The sequence below is a fragment of the Podarcis pityusensis genome, assembly GCF_964106645.2.
Source record: "Podarcis pityusensis genome assembly, chromosome: 12".
NCBI classification, from domain to species: domain Eukaryota; kingdom Metazoa; phylum Chordata; class Lepidosauria; order Squamata; family Lacertidae; genus Podarcis; species Podarcis pityusensis.
Window position 1 is genome coordinate 47,830,116 of NC_138037.1, and position 10,477 is coordinate 47,840,592.

Genomic DNA, 10,477 nt, shown 5'->3' on the forward strand with positions numbered 1-10,477 from the left:
GCCTAGGACTTTCCGATCAAAAGGTCGGCGGTTTGAATCCCCATGATGGGGTGAGCTCCCGTTGCTTGGTCCCTGCTCCTGCTAACCTAGCAGTTCAAAAAGCACGTCAAAGTGCAAGTAGATAAATAGGTACCACTCCAACGGGAAGGTAAACAGTGTTTCTGTGCACTGCTCTGGTTCGCCAGAAGCGGCTTACTCATGCTAGCCACATGACCCAGAAGCTGTACGCCGGCTCCCTCGGCCAATAAAGCGAGATGAGCGCCGCAACCCCAGAATCGGCCAGAATCGGCCATTATCTGGTCTTCCAATATAGGTAAAGGTAAAGGGACCCCTGACCATTAGGGGTCAGGGGTCCCTTTACCTTTACCTATATTGGAAGACCAGATAATGGCAGACATAACTCATTAACATCCTGGGCTTCGTGATCCATTTCTGCATCTCCTATTGAGAGAAATTCGATAGGAATTGTCTTCACTTTCCTGATAAAACTGACTTCCAAAGCAAGAGTTCGGCATTTATTTCTACAAGCTCAGTATTTTTCAACAATTTGCGTGAGCAGTTTTTCACCACCTATCATAACAGGAATTGTAGTACATCAAAATATGTCTCACCAGATCTGCCTGCTCCCACGGGAGCCCCAAGGGGGAAGGGCGCGAGAATGGTATCCTAACACATCGTTTTCATCTTCCCCTTAGCAGTCTAAAATACTTTGGTCAGATATACCAACATTGGATTGGCATATTTCAAAAAGTGAAAATCTGGACGCAAGAGTTGTTGGGCTTCTTTTGCAAAATCTCAAAAAAGAAGAAGCAGCTTTAAGAAAACTTGCCCCAAACTAGACTTCCGACATGAATTGCCATACGTACGGATTTGCCTGGACATTTAAGCGATTTCTTCCCAGACACTGCTATCTATACGGCCTATACGGCCTAGGACCCTCGTACCTATGGGACCGCCTCTCCTGGTATGTCCCACAGAGGAACTTACGGTCTTCAAACAAAAACATCCTGAAGGTCCCAGGCCACAGAGAGATTAGGCTGGCCTCAACTGGAGCCAGGGCTCCAATCTGGTGGAACGCTCTGTCACAAGAGACTAGGGCCCTGCGGGACTTGACATCTTTCCGCAGGGCCTGCAAGACAGAGCTGTTCCACCAGGCCTTTAGCCAGGGCACAGCCTGACTCCCTCCTTTGGCAATCTTCACAGAACTCTAGCCCAATGGTTGCCATCAATTTGATTTGAATTAATTTTATAATTAAATGATTTTAGAATGTTGTATTATTTTATTGTCGTTAGCCGCCCTGAGCCCGGCTTCGGCTGGGGAGGGCGGGATATAAATAAAATTTTTAATTATTATTATCTCCTGGCTATGTCCTGGAAATCCCGGACATATGGCAACCCTAACCAACTAAAGTCTTTAGAAAGAAAAGATGGACAAAGACAACAGGAAACCACTTCATAAACCAATAGAAATTTCATGTTCTGTTGAACTTATATAGGAGGAAGTAGACCGTTCCAAAATAGGATAATTGCGACCTGGGCAGAGCCTACAGAGAGGAGCTAACAAGCACTTTTGGAAAAATATAGAGGTATATTTCCGAAATTTTTCGCCCAGAAAGGCATAAATCACAGGGTTGATGCAACAGTGAATCAGAGCAATTACTCTTGTGACTTCAACACTGAAAGCTACCTTGCCCTCAATATTATTCTCTGAGTTAAATGAAAAAAATGAATCTTGAAAGGTCCGCAGCAAGAGGGCAATGTTGTATGGCATCCAGAAGAGGAAAAAAACAACCATGATCACAGCAATAAGCTTGAAAGCCTTCTGCTTTCTCTGATTTCTACCCTTAATCAAAATCATGATAATCCGCAGGTAACAGAAGATAATAATGACTGTAGGAATGGCTAGGCCCAAAATGAACTTCATTAAAGTTAGAAATTGCTTCCATACTTTTTCATTTTCTGAGGGATAATGAATGGTACATTCGTATGTCTCATTTGCCTTTTGAACATGGTGAAATACAAATTCTGGCACAGAGGCTAATAAGACCACCACCCAAGTGACGACGCTTGTGAGGGTGCCATAGGTGATCGTCCTGGCTTTTAATGCAAACACTGCATGGACGATGGCCAGGTATCTATCGATAGTCAAAAGGATTATGAAAAAACTTCCACTGTAGAAGCCTACACAATAGACCCCAGAGAGAATTTTGCACATTGTATCTCCAAATACAAACCACTCACGGATTGCATAATGAGCCCAAAATGGGAGTGAGATGATGAAAAGCAGGTCCGAGATGGCTAAATTGAGCAGGTAGATATCAGTCATGCTCTTGAGTTTCTTATATCTGATGAGGATCAGCACCACCAGTGCGTTGCCCAGCAGGCCAAATATGAACACCAGAGAGTAAAGCGGTGGCACAAAGTAAGAGGTGAATCCTTTCACATTTTTGTCAGTGACTGGCTGTTCTAGACCTGCATAGTCAAAAGTTGTCGTTATCCCATAATCTGGCATCGTGGAATAATCATCCATCGTCACTGAATATGAAGAATACATGAAATAAGAAACAACAATGACAATTAAACCAAGTATTTTAATCAGTTATAATGCTAAATATATAGTCTGTTGATGAGGATCGGTATACAGTGGTACCTCTGGTTCGTTCCGGAGGTCCGTTCTTAACCTGAAACTGTTCTTAACCTGAAGCACCACTTTAGCTAATGGGGCCTCCTGCTGCTGCACTGCCGCCGTGCGATTTCTGTTCTCATTCTGAAGCAAAGTTCTTAACCCGAGGTACTATTTCTGGGTTAGCGGAGTCTGTAACCTGAAGTGTATGTGACCCGAGGTACCACTGTATTGTCCGGCAGGCTAAATGCAAACAATAAAGAGTAAAGCAGTGGCAAAATATGGAGAATAAACTCATGTTAAGATATTGGCATAAAATCCTCTAAATGTCTGTCTGACCAGCTTCTCCCCCTGAATGTCTTCACTGTTAGCCAGGAAACTGCCCTATACTGAATTAGATCATTGGTCTATCCAACCATAAGAGCTCTCAAAGGATTCAGGCAGGAGTCTTTTCTATCTGAAGTGTTCAGGGATGGAAACAGGGAACTTCTGCCTCTAAAGCAAATGGCCTACTACTGAGCTTCATTTCTGCCATATGGCATGGGAGATATAACAACTGGAAATTTGAATTCAGTGCTGGGCTTTCTCCTGGATAAATATCTATAGGGTTGGGACCTGTTTCCTTCATTCAATCGGAGTTCTGTATAGTGGTATCTGGCTTTTGTGGTAGCCAAGGCATGTAACTACTACTACTACTACTAATTTATTTATTTATACCCCACTCTGGGCGGCTCCCAACAGAATATTAAAAACACGATAACACGATATAGGTAAAATGTTAGTATCGTTCTGTTTTCTCGGCCACCAACTGTAAGAAATGATAAAAAGTTGGGTGTCTATAGGACTGGGTAAACCAATATGTGTCCATAAGTCCCATTGAATTCAATGCTGGGTTTTCTCCTGGAAAAGTGTCTCTAGATTTGGGACCTGTTTCCTTCCTTCATTCAGAGTTCTGTATAGTGGTATCTGGCTTTTGTGATAGCCAAGGCATGTAGCTTCTGAGTAAAATGTTAGTATCACTTACCCTGCAATTGGTAAAATCCAGCACAGGAGGTGAGAATTCAAGGACTTTGATTATCCAAACCTCTCCTGACTATTGAAACAGTCAGTTTATTTCCCTTGCAATTCCAAATCACTGTCGTGAGCTGTGCAAATCTTAAGAGCAGCTGTTCGGGAAATGCTCAATGCTGCTGAGTCTGTTTTCTCGGCCGCCAACTGTAAGAAATGATAAAAAGTTGGGTGTCTATAGGAGGAGCAGGAGTTCTAAAAACAGGCTGGCTGCAAGTCCTTCATGTACATCCAGCAGTTTCCGTGGAATGGCAGGGAAGGGGAGACTTTGGTCCAAGTCTGGGTGTAGGACAGGAATGTGTAGACTGTGTTTGGCAAGCCAGATCCAGCCCACCAAGCCAGACAAAGTTGCCTGCTACCCCTCACAGCTTTGGGCAGCTCCAGACTGGTGGTTTTGTGGATGAATTCTGCAACGTGTCATTGGCACAAAAATAGTGCTTTCGTGGTGGACTGTCAACACACCAGTGTACTTCATTCATTTTTTCCCCCTGATGCTTCCCCAATGTTACCCTATTACTGCTGTCCGAAAGGGCACTCGTTCTGTAGCACCACCAACGTTGGGCAGCTCCCTCCACCCTGAACATCTGCGGGATGACAGGTTGCAGGTTCTCAACCTAAAGGTATAGGATTTGCACTGTTAAGAAATGAAGCTGTATGAATGCACCAAAGGTTTCGCAAGAGCAAACAGGATTTAAAGCAAGATCGCGTATAGCGATACTGTAATGAGCACAGATTATCTTTAATGCACAAGATTCTTTATCTCCCAATGTGAAAGATTTGTGCAAAGAAAAAAAAAGCAATATCAGCATCTCCCCATCACTGGAGTGGGAAGGGTTTCTTCCTGTTTTGTTTTATTTTTGTGTGTGTTCGTGGTTGTCTATGCCTGTGTGACAATATGTGAGTTCTCTGCTTGTTTGTGTGTGCTGCGTGCGTGGTGAATATCCACATGTGGTGAGTGTATGTGTGATCTGAATGTGTTGATGGGGCACATCCATCGGTCAAACCCTTCCTTTTCCTCTGTACTTCTCCCACATTTTCAAATCAACACCTGGCAGAAAACACAGATCTGGGAGCTCCATGCTTGCAGCGCAACCTAGATTTCCAGTCTTAAAATCCATTCTTAGCCCAGAAAATAGTATTTCTGGTTCTACAGGACTTTGAATTCACATCTCCTACACATACAAGTGAAGCACTTGCCCTATTAGTCCTTGGCTAGCTATAGCAAACAACAGCAATACCCCCTTTCCAGTGAGGCAGATGGGTACACAGCAGACCACACCCTTTCCATTCAAATGTTCATGCAAAAAGAACTTAAAAATAGGCCTTCCTTTCTGTCTGAATCTTAAGTTAACAAATATTTGCATTTCAGGATGAAGGTCTGGGGCTTTCCTCCCAGCAATAAGAGCCACAAGCAGTTGCCTCTAACCAGTTGATAATATTATTAAAGATCTCTTCAATCTGCAACTTCTGCAAACTTGATGAGATTTAAACCTGCTTGTGTTTGTCGGAGATATTTTGACTATGCTTGTAGCATGCTAGATTCCAAGCTGTAATAGTTTATATTCCAGGTTCCAAAATTGATGGAAAACACAAGACCCTGAGGTTTGCCACCCACCAGGCACAGAGGGGGTGGGCACGGGAATTGGTTCAGTTTGCAAACTGCCTTGATTCGGACTTCTAATAACGCATGAACTGAAACACAGGTCTCCTTCAAAATGAACACTGTCCCACATTTTGCAATGCAGTTCTTCAGTCAAGAGATGTGGGCACATGTTAGGAGACAGTGTGCATAGAAATCCAGATATTATTGACAACAATACACAAAATGCATCATATTAAGCAAAATTCCTTGCAGATATGTGTATATTAGGTCAAATTGCATGCAGAACGTGTGTAATAAAAGAAAGAAGGACTAAGGTGTTTGATAATTTTAGTGAGAACTTTAAAAAAAACACAATTCAAACTATTGCAGAAACGTAGTGAATTGTACTTACAGTTCCAAAAATAGGGAAGAGAAACTGCTCTGGAGCTTGCAGTCTCACCGACAAAGACTCAACATGTTGGTTCAATGCAATCTGTTATCTTAATAACTCATTATGATGAACTAGTCAAGGGTGGTGAAGTGTTGTAGGCGGGACACAGAGAGTACAGTGGTGCCTCGCAAGACGAAATTAATCCGTTCCGCGAGTCTCTTCGTCTTGCGGTTTTTTCGTCTTGCGAAGCACGGCTATTAGCGGCTTAGCGGCTTAGCGGCTATTAACGGCTTAGCAGCTTTAAGAAAAAGGAAACAAACTCGCAAGAACTCGCAAGACGTTTCGTCTTGCAAAGCAAGCCCATAGGGAAATTCGTCTTGCGGAACGACTCAAAAAACGGAAAACTCTTTCGTCTAGCGAGTTTTTCGTCTTGCGAGGCATTCGTCTTGCGGGGCACCACTGTATACTGATTGATTCAGAAGACTTATACCCCTGTTTTGAGCCAGATAGGATCCCAGTGTAGCTTATGGGTGAATAAAAATAACACTGTTCTGCCTTCAGGCTTAAAATCTAAGAAGGCACAACATGAAAGGAAAAAGGGATGGGAAAGGAATAAGAAAACAGGCAGATTCAGAAACCGAATTCTTGATGTTACAAGATTCTTGGAATGAACAGCTTGGATATAAATGGGTTGTGCATATTTCAGAAAAACAGGACAGGGCTTCTTGGCCCCTGAGAAATTGTGTGGCAACCCAACCTTCCAGGAAGTGGCTGTAACAAAGCCAGAAGCTATTAGTCTTACAGGGTGTGGTCTTCTGGGAGCTAGCGGGAATTGGCAAACTTTTTCTCATGCTTATCTTTGGTAGGTCGGCTCACAGTTGATACCATCGCCCCTAGGACTGATGTTCCTCCTAGTCTTCCTCACAGGGAAGGCGGTTCCAAAAGCCTGGAGGGGGAAGGGGCCCAGTCAGTTGGTGAGAGTAGCTGCAGCTAAAGATGGGAAGTTCCTCACCGCTTCTCTTTTTCATACGGCACTTGGGACCTAACCCTTGCCTAACCCTTGACCATCGTTGCTTGTGTCTCCCAGTTCAGCACCCTCCAATTTCTTTTTTCACCACCACCAACTTCTGCCCTGAAGCCATCTCCACAGTATCCTAATCTTAGCAAGCAAAGGGCAGGACCGTTGTCAAAGACCTTCACTGTGGGTCCCTTCCTTCTCCAGATCACCAGAATGATTCTCTCTCTTTGTCCTGTCTTGAGTGGGAGAGCTCACAGTGCAACAAAATTAAGGGATGTGGAGAAGTTGAGAATGAAGATGAATTTCTGCGACACTTTAGCAGCATGAAATGAACAGCACACACTTCCAACAAGTAACTGTGTTTAGAACTGGGGTTTTAATATGCACTTGATCTTATAATACTCCCTTCAAAGTCACCGAATGGCTATAAAATGTGATAAATTTAAAGCAAGGCCGCTTCTGCACTATACATTTAAAGAAGTATCGTACTACTTTAAATACTTTATGCTGTAAACCACCCTGTGATCTTCAGATGAAGGGTGCTATAGCAGCAGCAGCAGCAACAATAGGAATCCTGGTAATGGTGTCAGGATGCTGACCGTTGTTATCAGACCCCTGTTCCCCGACAGTGCTATAGTTTCTAGAAAACCCTGGGAAGAGGAATTGATTAAACCACTCCAGGAATTGTAGCTCTGTGAGAGGGATCTCTGGAAACTCTAGCACTGTCAGGAGAACAGGAGCCTCCTGACAAATTCAAGAATGTATAACTTGCTGCTGAAATGGAACACTCAGGATGAAACGGTGAAATCTGCTATGATTAAATAGGCACAAGATGTTGGACATAATATTATGTTTGCTGACTGGGAACAGTTATGGACCACAGGTATGAAGTTTACGGCATGGAATGCCCTAAGAGAGAATATTATGAAAATGATATACAGGTGGTACATAACCCCAGTCAAGCTTGCAAAAATTTACCATTTGCCCGATAATAAATGTTGGAAATGTAAAGAAACTGAAGGTACATTCTTTCACCTTTGGTGGACGTGCCCAAGGATTAAGGTTTTCTGGGAGATGATTTATAATGAATTAAAAAAGGTATTTAAATATACCTGTTTGAAGAAACCAGAGGCCTTTCTCCTGGGCATAGTCGACCAATCGATGTTAAAGAGGGACAGAACTTTCTTTATGTACGCCACAACAGCAGCAAGAATACTTATCACAAAGTATTGGAAGACACAAGAGCTACCCACACTGGAGGAATGGCAGATGAAAATGATGGACTATATGGAATTGGCGGAAATGACTGGCAGAATCCGTGACCAGGGAGAAGAGTCGGTCGAAGAAGATTGGAAGAAATTTAAAGTTTATTTACAGAAATATTGCAAAATCAATGAATGTTAGAGTGATGTTGGATTGAAGTTAAGTGGCTTCTTGCTGAACAGGTTTTAAGGTTATAAATGTATCAAGATTAAGGATTAGGACCAAAAAGACTAAGAGAAATGGAAAAATTGGTTCAAACAGGTAAAAATCTAATGTCATAATATATCAAGATTTAGGACTGGAATTAAAAAGGAGGGTAAGAAATTGCTGGGTTTACAAACTGAAATGGAATACAAAAGAGGGAGGTATGAGGAAGTCCGGGAAATAAGTAAATTTAAAAGAGGTTATGAAAGGACGGAATTATTTTTAACTGTTTTTTCTTTTTTTTTTCTTTTTTTCCTTTTTTTCCTTTTTTCTATTCTGTACTTTGTATTTTGTATGGTGTATTTTTCTCTGTTTTTGTTAAAATTTTTGTGTTTATTAATGTGATGTTATTCTTTCTGAAACTTTAATAAATATTAATTAAAAAAAAGAGAGAGAACAGGAGCCTCCTAACAACTGTCAGCACCTTTAACAAACCACAGTTTCCAGGGTTCTTTGGGGGTAGCCGTGACTCTTTAAAGTGGCATAATACTGTTTTATATATACAAAGCAAATGAAGCCCAACTTATTCCACCAGAACTGTATTGGTTTAAAATATAAGTTGCATTATATAAGGACCTAATCAATAAGCTCATTTTCTGCGAAATATGCTGATGTCGCTTCTTACTGATTCTATATATGCTCTCTTTGAGACATAGATAATATCAGTATGTTCCAGAGCAGGGCATGAAATTGTGATTAAAAAAAAATAAATAGTCAAGTTTCCTCCTAGTCCAAGTAAGTTTTTGACTCCAAATAAAGTTTATTTATGAGCTGTGTATCGATAACACATAATAATAGAAATATGAATACTTACCAATCCGTTCTTCTTGTTGATGAGAAAATCACGGGTTTTGTGACAAAGCAAGATTCTGTGCCTAGATTTCAAAGGAGCGTATCATTTCCTGAATTAGATTACACAGTTCCACCACTGACTGTTTAGCAACAAATGAAAGAATAATGTCTCTTTTTCTGAAAATGACTCTTCACTTGAACACCACCCACTGTGGCAAATACTGCAATACTAAGCATGACAAAGACATCCCATTTCATAAATGTATTCCCTACCATAGGCTAGTGAAGTTGGTGTGAGAAACTGCCTTGTTTAAAATGACCACAGGAACAGGAGCAGGACCATTTTTTGCTTGCTCTGTCCATAATACTTAAATAGCTATGCAATCAGATTTATCCAGTATTCCAACAGCAAACAGTCACTCAAAAGAAGTCGAAACAAAATAAAAAATTCCTTCCAGTAGCACCTTAGAGACCAACTAAGTTTGTTATTGGTATGAACTTCCATGTGCATGCACACTTCTTCAGATACACTGAAACAGAAGTCACCAGACCCTTATATATAGTGAGAGGGTGGGGAGGGGTATTACTCAGAAGGGTGGTGGGAATGGGTGATTGGCTGATAGGTATGGTAAACCTGTTGACGACTGTTAACGACTGCAATTGGTCTTACAGGAAAAAGACACAGGTGGCGCTGTGGGTTAAACCACAGAGCCTAGGACTTGCCGATCAGAAGGTCGGGGGTTCGAATCCCTGTGACAGAGTGAGCTCCCGTTGCCCGGTCCCTGCTCCTGCCAACCTAACAGTTTGAAAGCACGTCAAAGTGCAAGTAGATAAATAGGTAGCACTCCGGCAGGAAGGTAAACGGCGTTTCCGTGCACTGTTCTGGTTTGCCAGAAGCGGCTTAGTCATGCTGGCCACATGACCCAGAAGCTGTACGCCGGCTCCCTCGGCCAATAAAGCGAGATGAGCACTGCAACCCCAGAGTTGGTCACGACTGGACCTAATAGTCTGGGGTCCCTTTACCTTTGCCTTTAAGGTGCTACTGGAAGGATTTTTTTCCCCAACTACGGCAGACCAACACGGCTACCTAAATGTAACCCAAAAGAAGGCGATATCAGCAACTAGCCAGTGTATAGCAAAGGTTAGAGTGTTGGACGAGGAACTGGGAGAGCAGGGATTGAATCCCCATTCATAGGGTTGCTATATTCCCCAAAGTATAAATGAAGATGTCAAGTTGGAACTTTCTCCATGTAAAGCACCACAAAATTCAATGGAACTGCTCATATTCCTAAACGTTTGGCTTCTTTGGAGAAGAGATCTTAAGCCGTTAAGGTACATCAAACCATGATTAGTGTTTTCTTGTTTGACAAAGGGAACGGCAAGGTCAAAACTCTGAGCAAGGCTTATTCTCATGAACCTGCCCTGCAATCCAACCAGGAGAGAATGTAGCTGGTGGTAGATGGAGCAGAAAAAGTGGTTGGAAGGGGAAAGGCAAAGCACCCTGCTGCCTCTCTCTCCACCCATCAGAAGCTCCTC

At 42.4% G+C, this 10,477-nt stretch overlaps 1 pseudogene across 3 annotated transcripts; it reads right to left on the reverse strand.

The window, feature by feature from the left end:
* Nucleotides 1-349: 349 nt before the first annotated feature.
* Nucleotides 350-9,426, reverse strand: LOC308459990 (C-C chemokine receptor type 5 pseudogene; annotated as a pseudogene). Of its 3 annotated transcripts, none has more exons than XR_013991502.1 (3): nucleotides 8,964-9,426; nucleotides 3,648-3,838; nucleotides 350-2,550 (listed from the first exon to the last, which is right to left on the reverse strand). The product of XR_013991502.1 is annotated as a C-C chemokine receptor type 5 pseudogene (transcript). The 3 variants fall into 3 exon arrangements; XR_013991503.1 differs by having other exon boundaries at nucleotides 350-2,535; nucleotides 8,964-9,424; XR_013991504.1 differs by lacking the exon at nucleotides 8,964-9,426 and adding an exon at nucleotides 5,686-5,771 and having other exon boundaries at nucleotides 350-2,535.
* Nucleotides 9,427-10,477: the final 1,051 nt, after the last annotated feature.